This window comes from Corvus hawaiiensis, chromosome 3 (genome assembly GCF_020740725.1).
Source record: "Corvus hawaiiensis isolate bCorHaw1 chromosome 3, bCorHaw1.pri.cur, whole genome shotgun sequence".
Lineage (NCBI taxonomy): Eukaryota > Metazoa > Chordata > Aves > Passeriformes > Corvidae > Corvus > Corvus hawaiiensis.
In genome coordinates, this window is record NC_063215.1 from 83,725,056 (window position 1) to 83,739,313 (window position 14,258).

General features: G+C 41.5%; 1 long non-coding RNA gene across 1 annotated transcript; it reads right to left on the reverse strand.

Moving 5' to 3' along the window:
• Window positions 1-2,431: 2,431 nt before the first annotated feature.
• On the reverse strand, window positions 2,432-10,287 carry LOC125323917. Its single transcript, XR_007202700.1, has 2 exons — window positions 7,838-10,287; window positions 2,432-5,300 (listed from the first exon to the last, which is right to left on the reverse strand). It is a non-coding gene; the product is annotated as an uncharacterized LOC125323917 (long non-coding RNA).
• Between the last annotated feature and the right edge of the window lie 3,971 nt (window positions 10,288-14,258).

Below are 14,258 nucleotides of genomic sequence, written 5' to 3' on the forward strand. Positions count from 1 at the left end.
CAGGTTGAAAATTCTGTATGCAGTTTCACTCCAGCTCTCTGGATAAAAAGAGAGCAAAATTCAAAGTCTCTAAGCCAGTTTACATTCCTGCCTGTGTAACTAATAAGTAGGCAGGTAGGTTTCAAAATAGCAAACATCAAGGCAATGTCAAGGCTCTGATTTTAAATGGGAGACTTAGAGCAGGCTTGACTAAAGGCAAAGGTTAACCTGTTTTCCTAGTTAGTGCTACCAATGCAGGAGTGTAAAAAATATTCTGTGGGAAAGCAGTGGGATGATTTACAGTTTTTCCTTGTCCAATAGGAAGACAAGAAATGTCAGATCTGCTGCCAAGTGCAGTTCTGCAAAGGAGGTTCCAACCTGAATCAGCTTTAGAAACTCACCAAATAAAGAGATACTGCTGTTTCTTTTAAAATCTTGTTTCTCAGATTTGAAGGTAGGGGTTTTTTCCACATGTATCTGCATACAGATAATTCAGGATTTCAGTACTTTAAATCCTCCTTTAGCTAGACTGATTCCGTCTAAAATAACTTTGACTACTATAGGTCCCTGCTGAGTTCTTTGGGATAGAAAAGCACACAAGTGAAGATGCACACACAACACTCTCGTGTTGTATCTTTTCAAATTCCTGAAATTAAATGGGCTTGCCTCCCTTTGCTAGCTTCTCCTGTTCCATCTGAAGCATCTAACAGGGTCTGAGGAATCCATGCAAGCATTTATAAAGGCACCCATATGCCCCTTCATTTCATGCAGCAGTTGTTCTGATAAACTCCTTTATATTAATATTTATATATTTCTTGGACAACAATATTTGTGGTAATGTTTTTTATACTCATTTATAACTTTAGGGCACTTTTTGTTTATTAAAGTGGAAATGCAGGTGTTCTATTACTACAATTTTAAATTAAAATAGTAACAAGGTAGCAGAAAGAGTGCTATATGATGTCAATTACACAATGCTCTATGAAGGCAATTTTTTAAAACACAACATAGTAATTGTCGTGTACCTCCAAGGATGAAATAAGATCGTTGACTTGCATAATTGCAAAAGTTACTATGGAACACAAGAAAAATAGACCGTAAGAGTAGGCAGAGGTGTTGGGAAATAAGGTTGATTAACAATGCATGGGTAAATCACTGCAGGGTATGAAGAGTTATATGGGTGAGTATAAAAGGGATTTAGAAAAAGAAAAAGCAAAAAGGCAGGCATCTCTGTACCTGCTACACTTGCTAGAGTTACACACTACTCTAAGACTGTGAGAACAAAAGATTCTGGAACAAAGCTCACAGTTTTTAGTGCTGTCTTATCCTTAATTTGTGCAGAATATTACTTTCTAATCAAGAGGCAATTGGCTCCAAAATGCCAACCCATACAGAAGTTAAAAATTTGTAATAAACCGAGCCATTTAGACTGGGACAAAAAAGAGGAGCTTGAACTAAAAAACTGTGGACAACCTAACAGGCAGCTGCTTGCTACATGTGGCAGTTCAGTAATGCTTTCTTTCTTTTACTTTAATTTTATTTTAAAATGAAAATGTCATCTAACCTTAAAAAAAAATCCCAATCGTGAATCATAAAATCATTTAGGTTGGAGAAGACCCTTAAGTTCACTGAGTTCAAATATAAGTCTAACATTGCCAAGTCCATCACTAAACCGTGTCCCTAAGCACCACAGCTACACATTTTTAAAGTATCTCCAGGGATGGTGAGTCCACCACTTCCCTTTGCAGCCTGTTCTGATGCTTGGCCACTATTTCCATGAAGAAATTTTTCCTAATATCCAGTGTAAACCTCCCTTCATGCAACTTGAAGCTATTTCCTCTCATCCTGTCACTTGTTCCCTGGGAGAGGAAGCCAATCCCCACCTGGCTACAGCCTCCTTTCAGGCAGTTGCAGGGAGTGACAAGAGCCTGAGCCTTCTTTTTTTCAGGCTAAACACCCCCAGCTCCCTCAGCTGTTCCTCATCAGACTTGTGCCTCAGACCCTTCCCCAGCTCTGTTGCCCTTCTCTGGACATGCTCAGCACCTCCATGTCCTCCTTGCAGTGAGGGGCCCAGAACTGGACACAGCACTCAGGGTGTGGCCTCACCAGTGCCGAGTACAAGGGACAATCCCTGCCCTGGTCCTGCTGGCCACACTATCCCTGATACAGGCCAGGTGCCATCGGCCTCCTTGGCCCCCTGGGCACACGCTGGCTCATGTTCAGGTCCTTTTCCACTGGGCAGCTCTCCAGACACTGGCCCCCCAGCCTGTAGTGCTGGATGGGGTTGTTGCGCCCCAAGTGCAGGACCATCTTTATCTATATGTATGTATACATATATATATTCAGCCAAATATATATTTAGACAAGTAATAATAATACATTAACAAAGTTTCATCTACCTATTTTGCTTATTTCTAAATTGGGAGATTACAAAACAACAGATGACAACCTATAACACTTGCAGATCCCATCTTTTTATTTTTTAGCAAGCTCTGTGCACATTTCCATTCATACACAGCTCTAAACAATCTCTTGAGAAAAAGAAATGGAGGCACAATTGACACATAGAAGTACAGCAGAGATCAAAACTTTTGATTTTCACTGGAGTTCAGGCTCTTCCTTCCATATTTACTGCAGTTACCACTTCTCACACTGAACTTGGAACACAGATATGAAAAAACTGATAAATGTATAATTTTTCAGTTTAGGGAGACCAAATAAGACAATGTAGAGGAAGAGCACATTTTCTCTAGTGACATTAAGTAATAACCAGTGCTGCATTAGAATGCTCTACAATAGAAATGGCCACACAGTAAATTAAGACATAAGGAGTTAAATGTCAGAGTTTTCTTGCTGAGGGCTCTGCAGTACCTCCCAGCTCAGTATTCATTTTGATGACAACAATTAAAAATTTGGAACTTTCTCCCATAGTTGCAGAGAAATAATTTGAAGGCTGGTAAGAAATGAAAAGTGAAAATACTCAGAAAATGCAAGCTAATCTATACTAGAGAAGTTAAAACCAGGAATGCAGCTATGCTAAAAGAAACAAAGATAAATATTTTGCCCAGAGGATGATAAATGTGGAAGACATTAGCAATGCAGAGCGTCAGATTGCATAGAAAGAAATAAAAACCTGTCTCCATTTGAAAGTGTCATTTAAAACACTGCATTCCAGTTCAGCCACTTTGTTACAAATTGAAGACAGTTGCATGAAAATCACCCAGGAGAGAATGAATTATCCAGGAATAGGAATGGAGAAACCTTCCAGGAAAAAAATCCTAAGTTCAAGGTATATATTATCAAGCTAAAAATAGCTACAGAGGCATGATAACACTTTGGAAATATCTGAGGATGTAACTTTTAGGGATGGAAGGTGAAGGACTTGGAGTACAAGAAAAGGTGCCACGTGAGCAAACAGAGGGATCGGCACAACCCATTCCTCACAGCAAGGGAGGGGTCGATAGGAGAACAAGTCCTGTGATTCGACGGGTGCCAATGGACAGGACATCTGAAACTGACACTGTAATTTTGTGGCAAAGCACCAGAATGTTAACTGTGAGGAAGCCTTATGCTGCAGCAAGAGGAAGTAGATGGCTGTATAGATCTCCTGTTATTTACTGTCTGCAGTCTTTGGTGTTAGACTGAATTGTAAAATTCTCTAGCCACCTTTCCCCCAAGTATGTTGTGAATATAAAACCAGAGTCTAATAGTCCTTGAAATGCTCCTTGCATCTTACTTGAGCAAGGTCATTATAAAGGGAAAATGTCTGTATGCTCTAATTAGCTAAAACTGCTCACAGGCAAAAACCTAGAGTTCCTTGATGTTATTCCCTGTACTCCACTGACTTTCACTGCCTACAGAACTCCTTGGGGGCCCGTTCAGTGCCTGGTCCCACACCCAGTTGCTTCTGTTCAGTGCATTTGAATGATCTGTCAGTGTTCATGAAGGGTATCCACAAGTACTTTTCTTCTCTCAGGTTAAATACTGTCTGTTCACAGACAAAGAAGGACTATCAGATTATCCAGTTTACACACTGGCAAAACCACACCTCATTTTTTGTTACATTTAAAAATCAAAGCTGAACTACACATGTATAACTGTTCTCAAAAACCTTGTAGCTACCTTTAAAGTGGTAATATATTCCATTTTTTGACCTCCAAAGACTTTGTTTTTTTCTCACTACTATCTTGAACAGCTCTGGTGGGAGGCCAGCCATCCACAGCACCTGCTTCCTTTTGGTTAAGGGTTAGGAAAGATGGTCCTTCACAAAACTCTGCTCTTCATCCCAGAAACTACAGCAGCTCAGTGCAAATCTCTCTCTCTCATTCTGCAAGCAGAGCACATAGTTATTTCTTCTGCTCCTATAGTGGTTTTAAAACCTTTGTGCCATCATAACTTCCCTGGAAGCCACCCTCTCCCACTGAAGTTTGTTGCAAATGAGTGGTCTGAGCTGCTTACAGAATTACTGGCAAAGGTATCAGCAAAAGCAAGATAAATATGTATCTTTTAAATTTATAAATTTATATGTATCACATAAATTTGCAAAAGCACAGTAAAGTTCAATGGCAAGGTTCACTCTACCACTGTTACTCAGATAAAGCACACAAAGGAAAATCAGATTAGAACCAATCTAGAATGATTTATGCATAGACTGGGGATCCAAAAGTGTAAGGATGGAGAAAGGCAAGGGTGCCAAAGGGCAAAGGGGCCTCTTTTGTTGAGTCATGAGGTTCAGAGTAGATCCCCTTGCTAAACTTAGTATCAGACTTGATCAATGGTTTATGTCCCAGGAATGTAGTACAACCTAATCACTGATTAACTTAATATTTACAAAATGATCCGATAGGATTTGCTATAAGCACAACAAGAGCTTAATTATGAATCGAATTTAACTCTGAATGTGGAATGGCAACACTCATAGTACGTTTGCTGTATCACATTAAAATCAATTCACATGTGCACGCACACATACAAAGAAACATGTACAAAGATATACCTGTGAAAAATTCCCCTTGAGTTCAGTGAAGTACTCACGTCAGATGCCTTCACATCTCTCAACAGCTGAGGAGTTGAGCCTTGAGGAGTGGGGGTATCAGCCCAGGCCCTGTCGTCAGTGGTCCTCTGAGTATCACAAACTTGCGAGTTGTTGAGCTCTAGAGATGTCCCACTCAGAGCAAGATGTGCTGCAGCCCAGGGGATCCCAAAGAGTCTCACTTAGAGCCACTCTTTATGGGATTGCAAGATGATTGACTCTGGTCATTTGTAAATTTCCACTGCGGCCACAATCCAATCTGGTAGTTACTGGAATTTTCCTTGAAAATCTAATAATAATATTATTCCATTTAGGCTGTTACTCAGACAAAAATAAGTTTTCAAGGCTGTTTGTTAGAAAACAGGAGCTTGTTAGGCAACAGAAGTTCCTGGGAGCAGACAGTGTTTCTGATAATCTCAGGGGAAGCTGACTGCCCAGGAGCCAATAATCAAGGCTGAGGCCTAAGGAGTGTCCCTGAGATCCTAAAGAAGCCAGAGAGGGGTAAGGGGGCAGATATTGCATTACCACAATGCTACTGCCTCATGAATTGCCAGAGATTGAAGGGCAGGGAGTTCCTGATAAGGGGAGAAGAAATGGTGCAGTGGTGGAGCTTTTCTTTTCTCCCTCCTGTTCCTGTGAAAGAAAGTGGGAGAAGAGAGCACACCATTCAGTTTTGTGCAGCTGGCTTTGTTCTGTGTGGATGTTTTGTGCAGCAGAATTGCTGCAGAGTTTTGGGGTAAGAGCAGAGTTTCAAATGGTGCTCTCAGGCAGCGTATCTTGACGAGGTATTCCTATGCTGAAATAAGGGCCAGGAGCAACACATCAAAGCTGCTCCGTCTGTGTCTCCCATGTAGTTAATATTCAACAGCTCCTAACTGACCTTGGCACAGCACAGCTGTAATTGAATTTAGATCTGTCTGTAGTATGGACAAAGGCAAGGTGTCTTCCATCTCCTCATAGCAAAGATCCTAACAGATACCTATTGTCTGTAATGTTGGAATGGGAGACATTTTTCAAAATCTTCTGCTCACAAATACATCTCATAAGGAGGTTTTCTGAGAATTGCCACAAGATTAACCAACTGTATAATTTTGTTCATTCTGTAGAAAACAGAAGTTCAACTTTCAGACCACTGCCTTGCCTCACAACTGAGTTTAGTCCTAACATGAACAACCAGTGCATGGAGCATTTACTGTGAGGATGGAAAGAACAAAACCACAGAATGTAATGCAGAGACAGCAAATTCCCCTCATTTTGTAGAATTGGCTGCTCAGCAGCATGAAGGACCAGCAACTGAAATCTGAGAAATCCTAAAGAACTAAATAGTCTTACAACATGAGGAATATCTGCTGTGCAGCATGTTTTGCCACGTTCTTGAGAGACCTGCAACACACCAGATAACTCTGCAAGGCCTGTGAAGAGCCCTGCATTGGTTTGTGCCAATGAGAGTCTCAGTGACCAACACAGAGACAGTTCTCTCCCACTTTTACGAATTTCTGGGATATCATCAAGGTGTTTAACCTGGACTGAGAATCAGTTATTTAACACTTTACTTGAATAATAACTTATCTGTCATCTGCTGAAGCTGGCTCAGTGCATATGAAATAAGGAATTGACCTTATTAACAATTTTTACTATGACCTGAACATGTGTGAGGTGATAAGGTTAAAAGTCCCCTGTAGCACCTCCCCTCTAGCAGAGTGCCCAAGATTGTCCTAAATGTTTCAGATGATTTTTCTCTTATCAGTATTTTAGTCTTCTCCAGCAAAAAAGGCTCCCAAGGTGTGGCAGACAAACTTTTTTACAAGTGTTTTTTAAAGAAAAAATCAGCTAGCATGGCGCAGCAGCGGATCCCAAGCCTGCCGCACGCTGACTCTTGCCTGAACGAGAGCAAAGGCCTCCACGTGAGCAGCGACTGCATGACATGGGGAGGACTGCCTGATGGCAGATAATACCTGACCACATTGTTAAAGGTCTTTACTCCTTAATCACTTCTGCAACAGCAGATAAACACTTTCCCAACAGCAGTTACCGCGAGCCAACAGAACCTCGCTGCTGTAGAGTGCAGTCGACTGCTCCTCTCAGAATGCCTCCAGCAGCAACACAAGTGGTGCCCAAACCTGCACTTGCAGCTCACAGCGGTGGGGCAAGGAAAGATAAGGGCAAAGCATAAGATAAAGACCTAATGTGAAACCTAATGTGCTGTACATGGGTGAGTGGGTTAGGTCGGGGGCAGAGGCCAAAGGCTGGGCTCTGGCTGAGGTGTGTTACACTGCCAGGAGAGCGTCTGAGGTAGATACACTGGTTTGTAGGAGCAGGAAGTGCAGCAGAAGGATGTCAGTACATGGATCTGACATTCTAGTGAAGGGGAAGGAAAGCACTAGGAGGAATAGGCAGGCAGGAAGTGAAATAAAACTCTTCTGACACATTTTTATGGTTTCAAAAAAGGTATTCTGGTAGTATCTACCAGTGCTCACAAACAAATTAAAATCTGAGACTTCCCTGCCCACTTCAGTATTGATTTGCAAATTACCTGCAATTGAAATCTCAGGGTACTTTTCATAATGCAGGCTATGTAGTTGCCCACGTGGGAACTGTAAGTTAATCAGCTGGAGAGATTTACTAACAAAACACATGGCAAGTAACACGGTGAGGTGTAATAGCTCCTTGCTAAGCTCAGAAATTGTGTCTGGGCTCCCTCTAGTGAGTTGTGTTGGTTTTCTATGCTCAGAGATCACCACCGGCTACGATACACCTATTGATTGAGAAGCTAAATTCAAACACAAATTCGTTCAAAGCAAATAAACAGGCAAAGGCTCTTTGTACCTGTATGGTAACAGTTCACACCACTTCTGCTTCACAGAGCTAAGTTCTTCTTTTCAGAAGTTTCTAGAAAAGCTAAAAAGACCAAATGCAGTTTTAATGGTGCTAGAGACAGATTGGAACAAAACTGTTTCTAAACCACTTGCAAAACAAAAGCAGCAGGATTGTATAAATTCCTGCTGTGGGTAAGATAAATGTTCTCTAAAACATGGAAGGGAGGGTAATAGAGGGTTTTGCCACAATGAATGAATGAATTCAAAGCAGTTGTCAGAAATAAGGCTGGTGTACAAATCAGCTCACTTGATAGCTTATGGAATAAGCAAATGGGTGCATCCCTAAATTTTTTAAAATTCAGACTGCTCAATTTTCTACATGACATATGAAATCTAAGACATAGCCACTGTTAGCCTAAAGAGGAGATTTTGCAATTCATTAAATTCCCCCAGGATTTTGGGTCCTCCCACAATAACATCCCATCTGCAATGTTTGGAAAAGATTTAAATTTGTTCAAAATTTACAGTAACTTTTAAAAAAATCTAAAATAGAAAAAAAATAATTCTCATGGAACATGCAGCTTAAGACATGTTTGTTTTTCCTAATGTCATTTCTCTACCTGCCAGTTTAATTATTTCCTCCTGGAATGAAGAAAGGAAGGGACCTTTTTGTATACAATGAGCTTAAGCTACAGAAGAATGTGGAACCCCTTGTCTTGGTTATACTCTCTTGTCTAGGCACTACTGGCTGCTACAGCAAACTGTGAGCACCAGCAATACTGCTCCCAGCTGCTGATGTCTCTGTCTTGTTATCATTTTTTCTATGCTCATGAGACTGCATTTTACTGCATTGCTCAGCCACAACCACAGATTAGCTTCTGTTAAATAAATTCTTACTTTTTCAAGACTCTTGTTTCACCAAAAAACCTCTTGTCTCCTAGATATATGCCACTAACAACTTTTTACAGTCCTACCCTCTTCTGGGTGCAGCAGAAGTAGTTCCCACATAGTTCCTGTGTTCACACTGCCTTGCCTCACTGAGAGCTCATTTCTGGAGTTCTCAAATCCAGATACGCATTTAAGAGTGGGCAAGAGAGCAGCCATGAAGTTAATCAGAGCAGCATGAGAAGTATTATCCCACCAGCCAAGCATGAGTGAAAGCTGTAAAGTTAATTTGCCCAAATGAGGAAGAGGATGAAGAACTGGAGCTTTGCATTTGACATTACCAGGCATTTCCCTGCCCATCACATCAGACTCATCACAGGCCCATCAACAGGAGTTTTGTTTGCTTGTTTTTGCAAAAGATCCTAGAAGAAGGGGAAACACCTAAAGGCTGTGGTAGTAGAAACCGCTGCACTGTCTCCACACATCTCCCAGGCTAGTTTACCATTTAATCATGCACTAAACATTGAAATGGAATTTTTCAAATCAATTGCTCTACCCTGTCCTACAAGTCCAGTGGCAGCTGAGGCTTCCCAAGAGAGTAACAGCCCCATTGACAGCTGTGCTCAGTCACCAGCTCTACCTGCTGCCTAATTCCAAAATGCAAAATTTCCTAGGTTTGGTTTCAGCTGAAATGACTAATGCTGAACACACAGTGATACACAACAAAATATATATAGCATGTGGAATTAAGGTAATTTGGAGCACCGTGATCAGCTTTCACATTAGAGGAAGAATGTAATGCTGAAACCATCTGGCCTGCGGCTATGAACACACCAAAGAGACATAAAACCAAGTTAATGGCAGCATGCCAGGGCCTTGTTAAAAACCAGCACATCACTAAAACAAAGCAAGTGCTGATGTAGCACCACCAAAAGCTCATTAATGGGCCTGGAGACAAAGTGCTCTTGTATTTCATTATGTGCTTAACAGCAATACCTGCCTCTGCAGAAGAAAGGTAATTTCTAATGAACACTTTCTCATGTCCTATAATGATTCTATACCAGAGGTAAATACTAAGAGCTCTGGTTGTCCTGCTTACTCTGTATTTTTTTTACACAACAATTTTTATTTTTATTTTTTTTAATTACTAATCTTTAGAGGAATAAATAAGATGCATCAGGCGAAGCTGAAACTGAAACTAGAACATTTTAGCTTAAAAATCACTCATTAGGATCTAAACAGGCCATGGATGCTCAAGTACTGTGTTCTGGGTGCTGGTATATAAGATATAAAGTTATTAGAGAGCATCTAAAGGAGGGCTGTGAAGATGGTGAGGGGCCCAGAGGGGAAGCCATGCAAGGAGTGGCTGAGGTCACAGCTTTTTCAGCTGGAAGAGGAGACTGAGGGGAGACCTCATCGCAGTTACAACTTCCCCCTGAGGGGAAGAGGAGGGGCAGGATCTCTTCTCTCCAATGACAGTGACAGGGCCAGAGGGAATGGCCTGCAGTTGTGTCAGGGGAGGTTAGGTTGGATATTAGCAAGAGGTTCTTCACCCAGAGGGTGGCTGGGCGCTGGAACAGGGAAGTGGTCACAGCGCCAGCCTGACAGAGCTCAAGAAGCGCTTGGACAATGCACTTGGGCACACAGTGTGACTCCTGGGGATGGTGCTGTGCAGGGCCAGGAGCTGGACTCGATGGCGCTTGTGAAGTCTCTTCCAGTTGAGGATATTCCACGGCTCTGTGCTCACCCGGTCCGAGGCAGGAGCCGAGAGGATCCCACCGGCACCAGCAGGTGGCACCGCCCCGCTCTGCTCCCCGTCTCCAGGGCTGGCACCGCAGAGAGGGGGGATTCGATTTGATGTCGGCAAGGAGGGGATAGGAAAAACCCAAAGAAGGGCTAAGTGTGTAAAAGGTTCTATTTTTGGAGCAGCAGCCTGCAAAGTACTTGCTGCACAGAGGTCAACATTTGTTTTGAAATAAAGATCTGGATGCTTGTTTGGGTTTGAGGTTTCTGCTTACCAGCATTCCCAGAGACTGTGACTAATTTTCTTTTTGTGGGAATTCTCAATAATCTCTTCTCTCAAATCATCAGGCCACACACTCCTTGTTTTCTCTCGCTTGCAGGGACCGTGGAGAAGAGTGAAGGGGTGAAAGCGAAAATAATAACTTCTGCCAAAAATAAGACTGGGGATGTACACACAACTAGACTACACACAACTAGACTGAACACAATGAGGGGCACTGTTATATCTGGCCTCTGACTTGAACCTAGATTTCCATGTCCTTCCTTCCAGTGTTTGGAAGCCATCAAGCTGTGTCCAGAGCTCGCTCCCTCTGTCTCCATCCTCCACTTGTGTTCTCTTCTAATTTACGTACTGTTTGCACTGTCTCTGATGCATCTGAAAGTGCCAAATGCACACAGAACACAGGCCACATGACCTCACACTTACCTGCATTTCACTGACAGACAAGAAGGGGGAGGACATCTCCTCAGTTTGATGAGGCAACATGTTACCAAGAACTCATTTTGATTCTGCACAGATGTCTATCAAAAATTGGAAGAACAACTTCTTGCATATAAATAACTAAGATAAATGTGCATGGCATTTATCTCCCTCAGATCCTCCAAGTGGAGGGTCTTTCAAGGACTTTGGGGTTAGAGTTGGTTGCAAAACATCTTAATAACCTCTTAATTTTTGCAGTATCTGTTTTTCTGGGTAAGAGATTGACACTGGTCTATGGATATAAACAAGTAGTATCTGTGTACACTGTGATGGACAATAAATACCGACCTTGAAACATTTGAATACAATGAATAGGTAGTAAAAACAGTCTGCTGAAGATAAAGCTTTTTATATTTAAATTGTAGTTTGTAAGGCTTCAATCTTCTTAAAATATTTGTTTCTCCATAGCCACAAGGGAGAAAAGTTTTAAATTTTAAAATTCACATTTTAGTAAGGATACACACTAATTAGCTGACGCTACAAAAACACTGTTGGACCTGGGATAAAACACAAAGGTTTGAAAATAAAACATGCAGAGGAAGCCTTTGCCTCTGATTATCAGTCTCCTAGAAACAACTGATTGCATAAAATGCCTGAAATCTCAGTTAACACATTGTGTAATCACTTAGCAGCAGGTAAGGATTCTGGACAGCATAGAGGATACCCCTAAATGACCTTTACAAATAAGGTCCATGAGGAGTTTCTCTCATTCAAATCCAAAAACTGTGGCTATAATGTTTTCAGTTTTATTTCCTCCCATTCCCCTGGGCCCTTTTACTTTCTCCCAGGCTGAGCTAGCATCACTATTAAATGCAGCTGCATCTCTCCCTCACATAATTTCCTATGGCAGCTGGAAACAGAAGGGCAAAAGACTCTGGTGGGTATGGAGGGCACAAAAGTCTCCATGGACTATTTCTACTTCCATACTTAGAAGGGAAAACAGCAGAAACATTAATAATGAATGTTGTTAGAGACTTCCGTTTTAATCATGGAGCAGTTCCAGGAATGTTGCTCTGCAGATCCTACCACCCTAGAAACCTCCTGGAGGCACTTGGGGAATTTGCCCAAGATTCCACCAAACTCCTGGCCAAGCAGCAATACCTTGGACCTGCCTCCAAATCTAAAGCATAGTCAAAACAAGAAAAAAAAGTTGAGCTTACCTTAACTCCACTGGAACTTATAATTACTAACAACTGCATTTTCCTTACGTACACCAGAGATTTATGTTGACTAGATGTCTAGGAAATGAGTCATTCATTGATGGAACTGGGACAAATTCCCATTCTAGGTGGAACCAAAAAAAGTCATAGCCATTACCCTCACAGCTGCAACCTCTTGTCCAAGGTCAGTTGGATCCAGCTCCTCCCCAAAACCTGTTAGAAGTGAGACAAATTGCCAAAAAGCTTTGAGAGAAGTGATTGCTCCTCCCAGAACTGCCAAAGTGAGAGCAAGCAAGCAAGAATGAATCACCTAGAGGGGATGGCAAGTATCAGTCAGATAACCTGCTTTTTAACCTGCTTTTCTGCCTTCTTCCACTTTTTAACAGGGTCACTCATTCTGCCCAGTGTAGCAGAACCAATTACACAATGCGGGTTTCAAACCTCTAATTAGAGTGGCTGCTTCTGCCTCAATATTGCTGGAGGGAAACATCCGTGCAGTGAAATCGTGGTGTCCCTGGCAACTACGTCATGTGCCATGCTGGTCAAATACTAGTCCGTGACTAAATTTGAGTGTCACCCTTCCTGGCAGTAATTACACCTCACAATTAAAAAGGAATCATCATCAAGGCTGTGTACAAAGAAAATGTTTTCATATGAAACAAGGGACTCAATAAGAAAAATATTGTAACATAAAATAGTCGATAGCATATATTTTTAAAAAGTCTCATTAATTCAAGGACCAAAGGATGAAGCTTTTGTGATAATGAATAGTCTAATTTTTCATAACCGGAACTAGGTCAACAACAAATTAAATTACCAAGCCAGCATGAAAAAGATCAATTACAGGAAAATAAAAACCTGCCATTAAAATAGATTTCCAGTCTCTCTTGTTAACCTGGAAGGAAAAAACAGTAATTTCAAGATGTCAGTGTCATGAAAAGGAATTAGGCAGTGTCATGCTGCTTTCCAGTTTATGAAGTGCAATGTTACAAGAACCAAAGAGGTAAAATTTATACCAGGGTAGTAACATATAGAAAACAGAAAAGTGATGGCAGTCAGTTATGGGGTTCTTTCAGTATATCATTTATTGAAAAAATATGAGATCAATAGCTTCAAATTAAATCATGGTGTCAAATCATAACAATGAGATATTTTTCTCTTTTTAGCATTAAAACAAAAAAAGTCAAGAGTGTCTCAAAGCATTTTCACGTGTCAAATATATGTGAAATCAAATTCCTCTGTGGGGCTCACTGCAGTGGTAGGAGGGAAATTAAGCACTGGTGTGGCAAAGTATGGGGCAGGAGTGCTGCTGGGGCCTGGGGAGCTGGGCTGCTCTTGCACTGCTGTTCCTGTGGGTCAGTACCACATTCTGAGGAGAGGGAAGGAGGCAGAGTGAGGTCTGCCTGTGCTCTCGGTGGCTCTTGTCTGGGGAGATGCAGGCCTGTGCTAGAAGTGAAATGTATGCAGAACCCTCATGATATCAGGACCTGTGCACTGCCAAGCAGTATGACACATAATATGCTTTAAACACTACTTATAATAGCATTAGAAGTTATCTCCAAGACTGAAAGGTCAATGACAAATCTCTACAAGAATATCTGTGTAAGAACAGTTGTGAGCATATAAAAATCTGGCTTGATGTTGTAAGACTATCAAATGGCTTTTTCCATTTTGCTGTGATCTGGTTTTGGAAGAAAATAGCCTAACACTCAGAAGCGTTCTGATTTTGATTGAGCTGAATATTTTAAAGCAATGCAGCTCTGTTGCTGCTTCTCCAAAGAGCACTATTTATTAAGATTGTAAAGCCAATGCCTCAAATCCCGGAATTAAGACTGCTTGAACTTTGTTATTTGGGCTTTTGGTACCAATGTATTATGATGTTG